This window comes from Balaenoptera acutorostrata, chromosome 20, assembly GCF_949987535.1.
Source record: "Balaenoptera acutorostrata chromosome 20, mBalAcu1.1, whole genome shotgun sequence".
NCBI lineage: Eukaryota > Metazoa > Chordata > Mammalia > Artiodactyla > Balaenopteridae > Balaenoptera > Balaenoptera acutorostrata.
Genome location: NC_080083.1, coordinates 25,334,477 through 25,352,183, shown reverse-complemented (window position 1 = coordinate 25,352,183; position 17,707 = coordinate 25,334,477).

Genomic DNA, 17,707 nt, shown 5'->3' with positions numbered 1-17,707 from the left:
TTAATTTCAAGAAGAAAGGAGCAGAAGTTCTAATATGTCATACCCAGAAACTACTTAGTCAGCAACATCATGGAAATTTGTGGAAGCAGTAAAATGTCTAAAGTGGCCATCATGGTCCCCATAGTTAACATATTGAATGTTCACATTTTACCAGGCACTGGGTTAAGGCTATATATTCATTATTCATTTAATTCCCACAAAAATCCCATAAGATACATTTGGTTTATGGGCCTCATTTTATGCATGCAGAAGCTGAGGCTTAATGAGCAAAATTCATGCCCATAACCATTGCCAGACTGTTCCTGCTTTACTCTGGGGCACAACTCATCTGCAGACCTTTATATGACTATAGTCTAGCCTTGTAGGCCCAGATTGTCCGTACAAGGGGCAGTAATAAACACACTTAGATCTACCAAGTTGCACTATAACTCTGTTTACCTGTGCATTCTCCCACCTGGTTCTGAACCTTGCCTGTCTGGCTCTAAATGTCCTCACTTCTATGAACTTCAAACACTGCTGGCTTGGGACTTCCCTGGCGGTCCAGTAGTTAAGACTGCACGTTTCCACTGCAGGGGACGTGGGTTCGATCCCTGGTCGGGGAACTAAGACCCCCGTGGCCAAAAAAACCCAAAAAAACATTGCTGGCTTCCCTCAGGATGCAGCTGGGTGTAGCCCCAGTACCTGCAGAGGTTGGGGCACAGCTAAAAAAGCAGGGGCCTGGATTAGCACATGCCCTGAGGTGAGGCCTGAGGAAGTCCGCTCAGGTAAACAGAAGAAGTACTGGCAGATTAGGAATACAGGACAGGTGTCATGGGATGGCCTTTCCCCACCTATATCCCCTTTTATGGGTTGAATTGTGTCTCCTCAAAATTCATATCTTGAGGTCCTAAGCCCCAGTAAATCAGAATGTGATCTTATTTGGAAATAGGATCCTTGCAGATATAATTAGCTAATTGAGGTCATTAAGGTGGACCCTAAGCCAATATGACTGGTGTCCTTATAAGGGATAGTTTGACACAGAGACACACAAAAAGAATGTCATGTGAAGATGAAGACAGAGATCAGGGTGATGCTTCTACAAGCCAAGGAATGCCAAAGATTGCCAGCAAAGCACCCGAAGCTAGCATGGAACAGAATGTTCCTCACAGCTCTCAGAAGGAACCAATGCAGCTAACACCTTGGTCTCATGCCTCTAGCTTCCAGAATGTGAGACAATAAATATCTGTTGCTGAAACCACACAGTTTGTGTTACTCTATTGCAGCAGCCCTAGAAAACGGATACACTCCCTTTCTCTAAAATTATAGAGCGGTTCCACTCTGCTTCCTGGTTTCCTGAACCAAAGCCTCAGAGGCGGTGGCTCTGAAGAGAACGTTTCAAACAAAATGCCTCCTGCAGAGCTTGCAAGGTCTGCAGAGCTCATTGGAAGTCAGCAGGTAGAGTGGCGTGGAGACCTCCAACCCTGCCTTGCACTTGGAGGACACTCTGTCTTACGTGCACTATGGCCTGAAGGAGGGGGCCCCAGATGTAGAGCTGGGTGCTAACTCTCTTGAGGGATTAAAGTATTCCACCCCCAAGTCATGGATTTTGTTTAATCTGGATCCTAAAAGTCTTTGTTCTCAGCCTCTCTCTCCGTCATTCTCATCAGGCCGTTACCAACTTGCTTCCAGCCACCTGATGAAGGCAGCGGGTTTCCATGGTTACCCGCAAGCACGCAGCAAGGTTTCATTCCTAGGAGGCTCCAGCATTACGCAAATAACAAAGACAGGGCCTCTGGCACGCTGAAAATAACCTGGATCCAATGATCCGCGTGGGATACCAGGGGCAACTGGGTCTCAGAAGCAAGTCAGAAGCCTAGTTGTTAGAGCTGGTCATCAAGGCAGAGGCAGAGCAGCAGTCATACTTAGTACTACCGTCTGGCAGATTCTGAGCCCCTTCCCCTTCAGGAGGTGCTACACCAAGCACTTCATGGGCCTTACCACCTTTTGTAAGCAGTTTTTTTTTTTTTTAATAGCTACTTTATTTATTTATTTATTTTATTTTTGGCTGTGTTGGGTCTTTGGTTCGTGCGAGGGCTTTCTCTAGTTGCGGCAAGTGGGGGCCACTCTTCATTGCGGCGCGGGGACCGCTCTTCATCGCGGTGCGCGGGCCTTTCACTATCGCGGCCCCTCCCGTTGCGGGGCACAGGCTCCAGACGCGCAGGCTCAGCAGCTGTGGCTCACGGGCCCAGCTGCTCCGTGGCATGTGGGATCTTCCCAGACCAGGGCTCGAACCCGTGTCTCCTGCATTAGCAGGCAGATTCTCAACCACTGCGCCACCAGGGAAGCCCCCTTACCACCTTTTGGTTCTTGTTTACTAAAGCCCTCTGTTTTATTAATGAAGGAACTAAGTTCATGGGACTTGTTGAAGATCACACAGCTGGTAGTTACAGAGCAAGGATTTGAACCCCAGTGCTGAATAGTATCTCCCATCTATCCCTCCAGACCCACTTTCTGCTCTTCTCCACCCCAGAGGCTGACCTGCATGTGTTGCACCAACAGCCCCCTGGCTCGGATTAGGTCTGTTACTGGACGCCCCACAGGCAAGGGGGAAGTAAGGAGGGGTGGCTTTTGTCTGATTGTGCTGTCTGTACAGAATCTTCTCCTTGCATTTTCTCCCCTGGGGTCTTTGAGTCTAGGGCCCTATTCCAGGCTACTGCCCAATCCCTTGTGGTTACCTGTACCCACTCTTTTGTAGGAAACCCCTTTATAATAAGTCCTTCTTTACTGTCTTCTTTCTAGGGAGACCCTGACTGCTGCACCAGGTCTGTCTGTTGCTGAAGGCTTTGCCTTTAACTCCATGCCATGCTTCTCCCGATTCCCAGCCAGTGTGATGGAGTTGAGTCCCGGAGCGTTGGGTCGGTGCTCCTTAAACCCTCGCAATCTAAGGGCAGGATTGGTTTCTAAGACTTGGGGTTGCGGGAAAGAGGCGCTGAACCTGAGGTGGGTGCCCTGTGGTTAGAGCGGAGCGGGCCACAGCACAGCCTAGACAGTTAAGCAGGGTCTGGTACTCACCTGTAAGGATTTTCAGTTCCCGTGTGATCTTTCCTGTCCTGGCAACTCCCCAGTGTTTGGTTACTGCAATGAGTTTAGCTAACTGTACATTTTGAGTGAACAGTCCTCACAAGACTGTCCTCGCTTCAGGTATTGGCTGTAAATATGTGGGTTCCCAAGACCTCCCTCCCTTCAGACTAGCTGGCAACAAAATCAGAGGTTCCCACGACTGCCTCAACTTCTATAATTTGCTAGAACAACTCACAGAACTCAGGAAGTGCTATCCTTAAGACTACAGTTGTTTTTTTTAAAATTAATTTATTTAATTTATATATTTTTGGCTGTGTTGGGCCTTCGCTGCCGCGTGCGGGCTTTCTCTGGTTGCGGCGAGCGGGGGCTACTCTTTGCTGCAGTGCGCGGGCTTCTCATTGCGGTGGCTTCTCTTGTTGTGGAGTACGGGCTCTAGGCGCGCAGGCTTCAGTAGTTGTGGCTCACGGGCCTAGTTGCTCTGTGGCATGTGGGATCTTCCCGGACCAGGGATCGAACCCGTGTCCCCTGCATTGGCAGGAGGATTCTCAACCACTGCGCCACCAGGGAAGCCCCATGACTGCAGTTTTATCAAAATCAGTCAAGGGCAGAGTCCAGGAGGGGTCCAAACGTGGAGTTTCTGGTCATCCTCTCTGCATGGAGGCATGGAGTCCTGACCACGATATGACAATATGCTCATAGTCTTGCCAACAAGGGAAGCTTACGCAAGCCATTGATGTCCAGAGTTTTTATTGGGGCTTGGTCACATACTGCCCGCATGGCTGACCTTTAGTCTCCAGCCCCTTCTGGAGATCAGAACTGATATGGTGTGACCCGAAACCCTCACCATAAAACACAGTATTAGACTATCCAATGACCAAAGCCTCTAGGCAAACAAAAACACTCCTCCTGTCAGACAGGACATTCCAGCGGCCTAGAGATTACCTTTCTATAGCTAAAGACAGAGAACCAGACCTTTCTTGGGTAAGTTTAGTTTTTCATTACACAGCTGCTTTGTTCTTTATTATCCATCAGACCCCCTTGGCTATATCACCAGTCCTGTCTCTCCTGGCCAGCCCAGGGGTACCACCATCCATGTGTCTGCCGAAGTTTGGAATGAGGCTAAGGAGATATTTGATGCAATCTGTAGTGAGCTTAGCAGATCTTACCCACTGCAAGATTCAACCACTGCAACCACCATCCCTGTCACTGTGCTAGCAGATTCCATGTCTGAATCCACTTTACAAAAGTTTACCAAAAAATCCGCTTTACAAAAAAGTTCCTTTTTGTGTCACTAGGGAGAGAGTTCACGACCCCCTTCTAGATTTTTTTTTTTTTTTTGGCCAAGCCGCATGCATGCCCAGGACTTTAGTTCCCCGACCAGGGATCGAACCCGTGCTCCCTGTAGTGGAAGTGCAGAGTCCTAACCACTGGACCGCCACAACCTCCTTCTAAATGCTCTTGCAGAAGACAACAGTTGCCACATGGAGAATAGTGGTGGCCCCACTCCGTCAGTCATGGTGAACATCTTCCCCATCCTACCTTTATTCTATCACCTACCACATTATATGTCTGCTTCCTCCTCTAGTCTTAGGCCCCTTGAAGGCAGGGTAATGTCTTATTTATCTTCTACCTCCAGCGTCTACCATGTGCTAGTCTCTCACAGGCATCCTGTAAATGAACTTCTCCAGATCCCCCTGTACAGGAACACCATTTAGTGTTTTGTTTTGTTTTGTTTTTAATATATTTTTAATTTTTTAAATTTTTGGCTGTGTTGGGTTTTTGTTGCTGCATGCTGGCTTTCTCTAGTTGCGGCGAGCAGGGGCTGCCCTGTTGCGGCGTGCGTGCTTCTCATTGCGGTGGCTTCTCTTGTTGTGGAGCACGGGCTCTAGAGCGCAGGCTCAGTAGTTGTGGCGCACGGGCTTAGTTGCTCCGTGGCATGTGGGATCTTCCCAGACCAGGAATCGAACCCGTGTCTCCGGCATTGGCAGGCGGATTCTTAACCACTGCACCACTAAGGAAGTCCCCATTTAGTGTTTTTAGATGACTTAGGAGAGTTGCCTCTGACTGCATGCCTGCCTGCTCTTTAACAATAATAACTCATATTTACCTAGAAGACTTACCTGTTTACAAATATTATCTCTTTAACCTTTGCACCTATGGAATAGGTACTCTTACTATCCTCATGAACAGATGGAGAAATTGAGGCAAAGACAGCAACTTTCCCAAGGCCATTTAATCCCCAGGTGGGCCAGCAGGGATGGAGCTGGGTCTGCCGGATTCCAGAGCTCCAAGCCCTTAACCACTATTCCATAATGGATTGGGGCCGTCCATTGAGATGAATGCAATTGATAGGCCATTTCCAGAAGAGGATTTAGCTTGAAATCACGTTTAGAGTTAGGAATGAGATGATAAGATAAAGCGACTTGGAATAATCTGTGAAGGACTGAAGTGGAAGCTAGTGATTATGATTGAGAATGTACTGGAAATAAAGAAAAAAATATTGATTTCTTTTTAAGGCAGTAGAAAGCCACTGCAAGTGGATGAAAGAGATCATTGTTAAATCCACAGGTAAAATATAAGCTGAAATATTTCTGTGTATGTTTTTTTTCTGACCTTAGAGTAAGGTCAGCTCTCTCTTTTCTATATTTTTCATATTGCATGGACCATCTATCCCTTTATTTTTAGGTTAATTTCTATTTTTATACATGTAATATTAATACATACATGTATATAACAGTATAAAAAGGTAACATTGCCTAAAGATTTCTAAAAAAAGGTCAGTCCCTGGCCTGATCTTTACGTACCTTCCAGTTCTATTCCCCAGAGGCAATCGCTTCAGCTCTTTCAGCTGTTTCTTCTAACATTTATCATCTTTTTTTTTTTTTTTTTTGGCTATGCCGCATGCCTTGCAGAAACTGAGTTCCCCCACCAGGAATTGAACCCAGGCCCTCCGCAGTGAAAGTGCGAAGCTCTAACCACTGGACTGCCAGGGAATTCCAGCCATTTTCTAAATGATATGCTTTTATTCAACCTCTTGACTGATTGATTTTAGGTATAATCTATTGACTTTCCACCGTGGTAGATGAGGGTTTCGCTTTTCCATACCACCTTTCCCATTTCCCTTTCTCCCACGTTCTCTGCATAAGCATATCAATACTTTTTGTTATATCAAAAGTCAGTGTTTAGGGAGTTCCCTGGTGGTCCAGTGGTTAGGATTCCCGGCTTTCACTGCTGTGGCCAGGGTTCAATCCCTGGTCAGGGAACTGAGATCCTGCAAAATGCATGGTGCCTGAAAAGTCAGTGTTTACATTATTATGACCAAGCAAATATTGTTGACAGACAAGCCAAGTAGTATTCTCAACCACACCTCCTTTTTCACACAATCTTCATTTCTCCTATGTTAAAAATGGCCATGTTTTTTCATTTGCCTATTTGTCTATGAACCCATCCAAATTCCCCCAAGCAGTTCATACCTCTGTCATCTACATATCAACAATGTCTCCCAAATATTCACACAAGCCTCTTCCATAGTTTTCCCAGCTCTCTCCCAGAATCTTCCTTTGTGCTCTTGTCTGGGCACAATATTCTCCTGGGCTGTACACAGCTGCTGATTTGGGAATTCCTAACCTTTTATTTTTATATGTCGTTAAAAAGCAAAAAACAAAACAAAAAACCACTGATGCTTATACACTATACCTTCTGAAGTTTTTTTTTTGCATAATAAATTCCTATTTGAATTTTATAAAGTAATCTACTAACTATTTTGAATACTGGAAAATAAAGGGAATGAACCAAGCATTATTCTGCCATTCTGGTTTTCCTATTCTAACTGTATCCTTGGGCAACCAAATGTAGAAAAGGAAAGATTCCTCTTTATGGCGCTCTTCCAGATAACAAGTGAAAAAAAGAGTCTTTGAAATAAAATACCACCATTTTGTAATTCTTAATAAATTAATGGATCTAGGCTTTGAGCATCAATGACCACTGATGTCACAAAAAAAGAGACAACCAGATATTATGTGCCTCCCTATGAAAAAACTCAATACCACCTCTGAAAGTGTGTTGCCAAAAAAATCAAACTAGAATCTGATTAGCATCAATATCCAACTACCAATATATAGGAAATACAGATTAAAAACAACAAACAAACAGGAAAAATTGCACCACTGGGATACAGTCAGCAAAATCCAGATTATGGGGAAGTTTATAGGACAAACAACCCAGTTTATTCAACTAATAAATTGCAAAAAATAGAAAAACGAGATGGTGGGGGATTTTAAAATTAAGGGGATTTTAAAGACATGTTGACAAATTGCAGTATGTGACCTTTATTTTAATCCTGATTTAAACATATTAAAGAAAATTATGACATTATGAGATATTGGCAGTTTAAATGCCAACTAAATATGATATTAAGTGATTATTGTTAATCTTCAAAATAATACGGGAGTTGGGGAAGCAAGTGGAGGTATAGATGAAACAAAGTTGGCCATGAGTTGATAATTTTTCTTTTTTTTGGCTGCAGTGCGTGGCTTATGAGATCTTAGCTCCCCAACCAGGGATTGAACCCGGGCCATGGCAGTGAAAGTGTTGATTCATAACCACTGGACTGTCAGGGAATTCCTGAGTTTATAATTTTTGAAGTTGGGTAATGGGCACACAGGAGTTCATTGTACTATTCAGTTTGCTTTTATACGTTTGAAATTCTCTATAATAAAAAGTTTTAAAAATGTAACCTTGAGATAGTTATAATCCAAACTAAATGAAAAATCTTATAAAGGGTAAGCTGACTATGCCCCAAATTATCAACCTGGCTGTGGTGATTTTGAAGGCATAGCCCCAAAATTCTGTGATACTCTCTCCATTAAGTGGTGGCTTCTATTTCTCTGCCTTTTGATTCTGGATGAACTTGTGATTGTTCTGCCCCATAAAATTCAGAGGAAGTGATGGTATGTGACGTCTGAGGCTGGGTCATAAAAGGTGCTGCAGCTTCCTCCTGGTTCTCTCGGGACACGGCTCTGTGGGAAGTCAGCCACCATTTAAGTAGTCTGACAACTGTGAGACCACCTTGCTGGAGAGAGTTTTTTTTTTCAGGTTTTATTTCAGTCTTTAAAACAATTTTTCCCCCCAGAGCTTGAAACATAACTTATAGTTTAGCATGTACAGTGGCTAAACCTCTATGATTTAATATTTTCCTTTTTGAAAAACAGACAAAACCCCCAGGCTCAAGAATCAAGAACTTTCCACAGGAATATTCGAAAAGGTGGGGGGGGGCAGGGAGCTTTAAAACTGCAAAATAAAGAAATGGAAAGCTGGGTTTGTGCATAGGGGCCTCTCGCTGGGTATTCTTTTTTTTTCCCCCTGAGTTTTTCTTTTTTTTTTTTTTTGCCACACTGAGTGGCTTGCAGGATCTTAATTCCCAGACCGGGACCCCTGCAGTGGAAGCAGTGGAGTCCTAACCACTGGATCGCCAAGAATTCCCTTGCTGGGTATTCTTTTCCATGTCTCATTTTATTACAAAGACTACCACCCCTGACTTCTGATAAGCTGAGAGGTAGAGTTCTGGAAAGCAGGTACTGTCAAGAAGACAGAGGCTCTAGCAGCTACCCAGATCCACTTTTTGAAAACATGAGTACTGTGTCTGAAAGAGTCATTAATCTATTTGGATATCCATATTTTCTCTTATGAATTGAGGTATAGGAAGTGACTTAGGTCATTTCTAAGAATCCTTCTAGTTCTAGAATTTTCTAATCAGTAATAACAAATAGGCAAATTTTTTTACATTACTCATCCAGTTTTTCACTTATCTTTTATTTAAACAGCATGATTAAAAAAATTTTATTGAAGTATAGTTGATTTACAATGTTGTATTAATTTCTTCTTTACAGCAAAGTGACTCAGTTATGCATATTTATGTATATTCTTTTTCATATTCTTTTCCATTATGGTTTGTCACACAATATTGAATATAGTTCCCTGTGCTATACAGTATGACTTTGTTGTTTATCCATCCTATGTATAATAGTTCGTGCTAATCCCAAACTCCCATTCCTTCCCTCCACTACCCCCTCACACCCTTGGCAACCACAAGCCTGTTCTCTATATCTGTGAGTCTTAAACAGCATCGTTTATTAAATTTTTCAACAAATATCTGACTCAGACACTGTTGCTAAGCGCTGGGCACTGTTCTTACATCATCTAAGGGAACTTGGCCTTTTTTTTTAATTGAAATATAGATGATTTACAATATTGTTAGTTTCAGGTGTACAGCAAGTGATTTGGTTATACATATATATGTATATATTTTATTCTTTTTTTTTTAATTAATTAATTTATTTATTTATTTATTTTTGGCTGTGCTGGGTCCCCGCCTCTGTGCGAGGGCACCCCCCAGCCGCGGCGAGCGGGGGCGACTCCCCATCGCGGCGCGCGGGCCTCTCACTGCCGCGGCCTCTCCCGCTGCGGAGCACAGGCTCCAGACGCGCAGGCCCAGCAGCCGCGGCTCACGGGCTCAGCCGCTCCACGGCACGCGGGATCTTCCCAGACCAGGGCCCGAACCCGCGCCCCCCGCATCGGCAGGCAGACTCCCAACCACTGCGCCGCCAGGGAAGCCCTATTTTATTCTTTTTAAAAAATTTTTTCCATTGTAGGTTATTATAAGACATTGCACATAGTTCCCTGTGCTATACAGTGAATCCTTGTTGTTTATCTATTTTACATATGGTAGTGCGTATCTGTTAATCCCATACTCCTAATTTATCCCTACCCCCTCTCCACTTCCTAAGGGAACTTGTTGATCCAAATTTAGGCATGGCATAAGCAGAGAAACTGGTCCACATCCCAATTGCCCCTTCCCCCCAGCCTCCTTCGTGTTTTTGCATGTTTACTAGAGTCAGCACTAAAACACTCTTTTCATGTTTTTAAAAATCTTTTCTGAAGAAAAGGACTTTTTATTCAGAAATTACCATATACAGTACTGAACTCTGTTCATTTGGGTATATAAATATCAAGGAAATTGGCTTGGGTACATAAATATGGAGGAAATTGGCATTAAATTCTAGGTAGTTCCATGGCAAAACTGCTACAAAAATAAATAACAATATTATTTTATGCAGTGCTGTTTGGTAATCTTACGGTACATTTCTGGACTGACATTTGGAGTTTGGGCTTTGTTCTTAGGCTGGAAATGAGAAAAGCTAAATGAAATGATAAGTTAATGTCTTCTATGCTTAGGCCAAATGATGAGAATGCGGGCCTAAGAGAAATTAATTTGAATTTTAAAGAAATGTCCAAGGTCAACCTGGGCTCCAGTTCAAAAATTTTGTTTGCTTACTGTGGTTTCATTAAAACCCCCCCACTAATTTTATAATGTTAATCCAGTGTGTATGTATGTATATGTATGTGTGTGTATGTATATATCAGTGTGTAAAATTTTTTCATTATAAACACGTCTATAATACTTAGATGAATCAATATGGTTAACCTGTTCTCTGCTTTCTGCAAGGTAAATTAAAAATCAAATTCATTCTAAAGAAATTAGTGCTATACTTAGAAGTAGGTTAGGAGTTAGAGATTTAACTTCAGAGACTTCTGGAGTTGATAGTCTTGTTGGTGTCTCCCAAATTTATATCTCCTGTCCAGATTTCCCCTTGGTTGAGCCCCAGATTTATATATTCAACAACCTGCTTGATATTTCAGTTTGGTTACAAGCTACATAAACTAATTCTAACTGCCTGAGGAAAAGGGAATTTTATGGAAAACTGTGAGGTTATAATAGGAGAGGTCGAGAAGAATGAAGAAGACAGAAAAGAGGCTGACAGTTCCAGGATGTCTTGGTAGAAGGAACTGCTCAACTATCTCCCCCTATGGTTTCCTGGGTCACTCCAGACAAGATTCAAAGTCCTGGAGAGAGTTTGGCTGGCCCCAACTTGGGTCATCTGACAACTCCTTGGTTGATCTAGTGTGATCAGATTTGCAAAGATGTAAATTTTACCAATACCCATTGTTGGTGTAGATGTGTGAAAACGGGCATTCTCACGCATGACTGCTGCAAGTAAATTGTCTCAGCTTTTTCTGGGAGTCGATTTGATAGTACACTAAGATATATACTTATATATATATTTAAGGACATACTCTTCAATCAAGACATTGCACATTTAAGAATTTTTCTAAGAGAAAAAATTTAGTTAATTGAGCAAAGATATAGATAGTTGGTTATTTTATTATTTCTTGGAATAGCAAAGTTGGAGATGGCCTAATTGTCCAACAATAGGAAACTGGTTAAATAAATGACTATATAGCCATACTAGAGTGCTTTACAGCCATTAGAAATTATGATGTAGTCTCATATTTGTTTACATGGATATATGTCCATTCTGTACTGTTAAATGGAAAAAAAAGCAAGTTATAAATAGTGTATACAGTATGATCCCAGTTTTCTAAAAATAAATACATATATGTACATTAAAATGTTTTTAAATTGGGGTATAGTTGATGTACAATATTATGTACGTTTCAGGTGTACAACATATATATATTTTAAAAAATCTTATATGTTCTGGTATAATGTTATAAGTCATAATCCTAGTTATTACCTTAAAATGTATATCTCAGAAATAACTAATTTTCTTGTCAACTGCATTATTATGAACTTTCATCAAATTTTTAACTGTGGTCATTTTTAAGTCTTTTGTCATTTACAGACAGTTCTGTGTGTACTCTGATGCTTTTGCAAATATGTTCCTATAAAAGGGTTTCATCTTTAAGAAATTCATGGAAAAGACTCTGACAAGTACAGGTTTCTGGTAACTGACTGTACTGCTGAACTGAATGAATAAGCATTTTCAGAACTCTAATGAAAAACTGATGAACTCATAAAAGTGCTAACAAAAGATCAAGATGAAAAAAAAATTTAATTACGTGGGACTGAGTGAACTGATGAGGATGAGTATAATTTTTGTGACTTTCTGTCTGAATTAAAAAAAAAAAAATCCAACAAGGACTCAGAGGCAAAGAATATACAAATCAATTTTCACTGCAAAGTAAAGGAGCTGTTACAGTGGAGGATTACTGGACTGAATGTCAATATTATGACATAGTATGAGTGTGTTTCATGTTTGGTAATTGCAATCATTGTTGCTTTTGTTGTGGTCATCCATGTACAATGCTTGGTGTCAGTCTATTTATCTCTTGTAAAAATAAAATACAGTGTGTGTGTGTGTGAAAAAAAAAAAAAAACCAAAAAAAAAAAAACCAAAAAAACATAGAGGGACTTCCCTGGTGGCGCAGTGGTTAAGAATCCACCTGCCAGTGCAGGGGGACACGGGTTCGATCCCTGGCCTGGGAAGATCCCACATGCCAAGGAACAACTAAGCCCATGTGCCACAACTACTGAGCCTGTGCTCTAGAGTTCGTGAGCCACAACTACTGAAGCCTGCGCACCTAGAGCCCGTGCTCCGCAACAACAGAAGCCACCTCAATGAGAAGCACGCACACTGCAACGAAGAGTAGCCCCCACGGGCAGCAGCCTTCGAAGACCCAGTGCAGCCAAAATAAATAAATAAATAAATAATGAATTAAAAATGAAAAAAATAGAACATTTGCAAGCAAGTGTGTTTTCACTTCTATAATCAGAAAAGACAATAAATTTATTTTAAAAAGGAGTGTTAATAAGTAAAAGTAGAGTCAATATTACTTAAGTGTGCTTGGAATTCTTTTTTTTTTTAATTTTATTTTAATTTTATTTTTTTATTTTTGGCTGCGTTGGATCTTCGTTGCTGCGTGCGGGCTTTCTCTGTTTGCGGCGAGTGGGGGCTAGTCTTCGTTGCGCTGCCCGGGTTTCTCATTGCATGGCTTCTCTTGTTGCGGAGCACGGGCTCTAGGCGTGCGGGCTCGGTAGTTGTGGCTCGCGGGCTCTAGAGCGCAGGCTCAGTAGTTGTGGCACATGGGCTTAGTTGCTCCGCGGCATGTGGGATCTTCCAGGACCAGGGCTCGAACCCTTGTCACCTGCATTGGCAGGCGGATTCTTAACCACTGCGCCACCAGGGAAGCCCACTTGGAATTCTTTTAATGCAGGTGAGTTGGAAAAACACTCCTGTGTTTCTCCTTGATTCTCACAATGTTACCATACGATACTTCTGACAAAAAATGTGTGGGTTTTCCACACATCAAGCAACTACCAACACCAGCTGAGTGTCCTACAATTCAATTCAGTTCTGACACCATCTACCTGGATTTACCTTAACCTGTTGAATCCACAGGTTAAGGGCTCAATCGCACAAGACTCTCCCCACTCCAGATTGTAATTGCAAGTCCCAGATAATCACCTGTACTTCTGACCCACGGGCAATAAATCAGGGTTCCCATGCACCCCTCCTTGGGTTCAAAAATTTGCAAAAATCGTCACAGAACTCAGGGAAACACTTTCTTATGGTCACTGGTTTATTATAATGGATATAATAAAAGATATGAATGAACACCAGATGTAGAGATACATAGGATGTGGTCTGGAAGTGTCCGAAGTGCAGGAGCTTCTGTCCCTGGGGAATTGGGTGTACCATCCTCCTGGCACGTAGATGCATTCACTAACCCAGAAACTCTGTGAACCCTGTATTATTGGGATGTTTATGAAGGCTTCATTACATAGGCATGATTGATCGTTAATTCCATTTCCAGGCTCACTCCCTTCTCTGGAAAAAGGTGGGAGGAGGGAGATGAAATTTCCAAGCTTCTATTCATGGCATGATCTTTCTGGAGACCAGCCCCCATCCAGGAGCCCACCAAGAGTCACCTCGTTAGAACAAAAGACATTCCTATCACCCAGGAAATTTCAAAGGATTTAGAAGATCGGTGTCTGATTCTCCTATCACTTAGGAAATTATAAAGATCTTAGGAACTCTATGCCAAGAACCAGGAGCAGTATTATTTCACAGTAGATTATTTCTATAAAATGGTATCTCACTTTTAACTTTGTGACACAGCCTCCAAGATTTTAACTGTCATGATGCTACCTTATTAAAAATAGTAGCATCAGTGATAATAATAATTAACAGTTACGGAGTGCCAGGCACTATGTTAAAAGCTTTCTACGCATAATTTCATTCAAAGCTCACCACAACCGTATGAGGTTGATATTGTTATTGGCCGCATTTCATAAATAAGGACACTAAGGACTTATATCAAGTCAGTGGAAAGTCCCAGACTCCCACCCAAGTATTGGGTTGGCCAAAAAGTTCCTTTGGTTTTTAAGTAAAAATAAAAGACACATTTTTCATTTTCACCAAGATCTTTATTGAACAACGTATTCACCATTTTGTTCCACTACCTTCTGCCATTTTTCGGGCAACTTCATAATTCCATCTTCCCAGGACTTTTATCTTTTTAAGCAAAGAACTGTTCCAGGTGCCTTTCACAGTCTTCCAGGGAATTGAAATTTTTTCCATTAAGAGAATTTTGTAAAGACCGAAATAAATGGAAATCTGAAGGTGCAAAATCTGGTGAATACGGTGGATGAATCAGAACTTCCCAGCCAAGCTGTAACAGTTTTTGCCTGGTCATCAAAGAAACATGCGGACTTGCATTATCCTGATGGAAGATTATGCGTTTTCTGTTGACTAATTCTGGACGCTTTTCATCGAGTGCATTGGGAGCAGTACTTGTTGGAATTAATCGTTCCAGAAGGAGCTCATAATAGAGGACTCCCTTCCAATCGCACCATATACACAACGTCATCTTCTTTGGATGAAGACCAGCCTTTGGTGTGGTTGGTGGTGGTTCATTTCGCTTGCCCCACGATCTCTTCTGTTCCACATTATTGTACAGTATCCATTTTTCATCGGCCATCACAATTTGTTTTAAAAATGGAATGTTTTCATTATGTTTCAGTAGAGAATTCCATGGTCAAGAAGGTTTTTTTCACTTAACTTATGTGGAACCCAAACATCAAAGCAATGAACATAACCAAGCTGGTGCAAATGATTTTCAAAGCTTGATTTGGATATTTTGAGTATGTCGGCTATCTCCCGCCTGGTATAATGTTGATTGTTCTCAGTTAATGTCTCGACTTGATCACTATCAACTTGAACTGGTCTATCCAACAGTGGAGCATCGTCCAGCGAGAAATCTCCAGCACAAAACATCACAAAACTCTTTTTACATGTTCGATCAGTCACAGAACCTTCTCCATACACTGCACAAATCTTTTTTTTTTGCATTTCAATTGTGTTTTTACCTTTCTTGAAATAATAAAGCATAATATGCTGAAAATGTTGCTTTTTTCCCATCTTCAATATTAAAATGGCTACACAAAAATTCACTCATTTTGATAAGTTTTTTTAAAATGACAGCTGTCACAATACAACCTAACAAAATTGTTTCGAATGAGGTTAAAGACAACTAAGTGCTGCTAGAGCCATCTTATGGGAAAAAAACGAACCAACGTTTTGACCAACCCAATATATTTAAGTCAAGCCTGTGCTTTTAACCTCTAAGCTATCTTTCCTCTATAATTAGGAAATTAAGGCTGAGCAGGATCATTTATTTATACCATTGCCTTGTTCCAGAAAGGATTTCAGGCATCTGGTTAAGTCACTTGTCCAAGATTACCCAGACAATAAGTGGCAGAGCCAGGAATCCAATCTCTTTGTCTCACGAACTGTATAAACTAAGTGAGATAACACAGATGTAGACCCACATCATATATTTCCTCATAACCATGAGAAGGGGAAACAGGGACATTTTCTTTGGCTTTCATTTTCATTCTGGTTGGATATGTTCTCAGTGTTAGAGTTCCTTGCTGTATCTTTTGAGAAGGGATGAATAGAACAAGAGGGCTTCAGAATAAAAGGACTGGGCAGTAGGTACATAGGCTGCCCGTGGTGGGCAGATGAAAAGGCCTGAGACCTCGTGAGAAATGTGCTTGGTACATGGCAGGCAACCTGCAAACACAGCTTAGTAAATAAGCAGAGTTCAGGAGGAAGGGTAAGAAAGCAAAGGGAGGGTGAAATGGGCAGACAGACAGAGGAAGCCAAGTATTAGAGGAAGTGGAGGGAAGGGAAAGGGAATGGGGAAGGGAACACATATCTGTTCAAGAGTGAGAATAAAAATAATAATTCAATTTGGTTGTGCAAGTTTTCAGAGAAGAAAATTATGAAAGGTAAACATCACCAAAACAGCCAGTTTTTAAAAAACTGCATATCCTAAAGTATGTCTCAAATCAGGGACAGTCCCTTCAAGTCTGAGCAACTAACAGTTTCATCAATCCCTCTCAGTCCTTTCTTCTTCTTGAATGTAGCATTGTCCCTCTTCAGACAAATAATCCATTTCTTTGGGCCCCAAAGACCCAATCCAAACAGGATTGTGTAAAAAAACGGTCTTTTCTTGGGAATTCCCTGGCGGTCCAGTGGTTAGGATTCAGCGCTTTCACTGCCGTGGCCTGGGTTCAGTCCCTGGTTGGGGAACTAAGATCCCGCAAGGCTCGGCCAAAAAAAAAGTGGCCTTTTCTTGGCAATACCTTGAAAAAATAAATAGGATGAAACATACACTCATATTTTGGTATGTGCCTAAAAAGTGGAACATTCATTTGCTTTCAGTTTGAATTATTATAAAAACATTGCAGAACTTGTTCTTTTTTTTTAATGAAGGAGCCTGTCTCAATTTAGTATCCTTAACCAAATATGCTTTAGTCTCAGGGCAAGAACTGGCTATAAAGAAAATATAGCTCTTTTAAGAGCAGCTCTTTAGCCCTGGCTGTTCACTGAAAGCTAACTATGAAGGCAAGTGCATTTGAAACTCTTCTCGTTAAGAGCCATGATGTTTTACTTAAGTTGGACTTGGCCACTCTGGATAATGTGAAACAGAAGTCACTTATTGAGAGGCAGGGACAGGAAGAGGAAATGGCTGACTGGGAACTAGAGTTCTCCAAAGGTGATAGGTACATTTATTAATCTCCTGGGACCTACATTCAGTTAGCAACTTGAGCTGACTAGCATGTGTGTGGAGTAATGTTTAAATCATTAAAGTGCACGTATATACAAACTTAACATCACAGGAATTTATCTCCTCCCCCACCCCTCCTCTTTAGACATTTCCTCTTTTACCTAAACTATGCAAACAACATTCAAAAAAAGCAACCCAATTCAGACTTGGTGGATAGAATCTCGTGGAATATTGATCATGAGAATTTCTCTTTTGCCACCAGACACGGACAAAAAGTTCTCTGTTGTAAGTCAATTAATCCAGGGCAAAGAAATTTCCGAATCTCCTTGAGTTTAGTTTGGAATTCTTCCTTCTTTCTCCAAAAGTGGCATAATGTATATATTTATTTTTAACTATATGTATTATATATATTTTAATGTAAGCAATTTAATCTTGTTTTAAGGATTAAAAAAATAAGGTAATTGAAGGAGTTGCAAATTCAACAAAGTAAACAGCACAAAGTAAACAGTATTCCTGGAAATACTGTACATAGAAACGCACATGGTAGAAAATGTACCATGATAGCCAGTGGCTAAAAGCCTGACCTAAATTAAATTTAATCCCTCATTGATTACTTTGTAAAATTTCAGGTCTAATACAAACAATAGCCATGACACACAAATGTGACAAAGGCACAAATGCATTAGACTTCAACACCCAATAAAATGATATG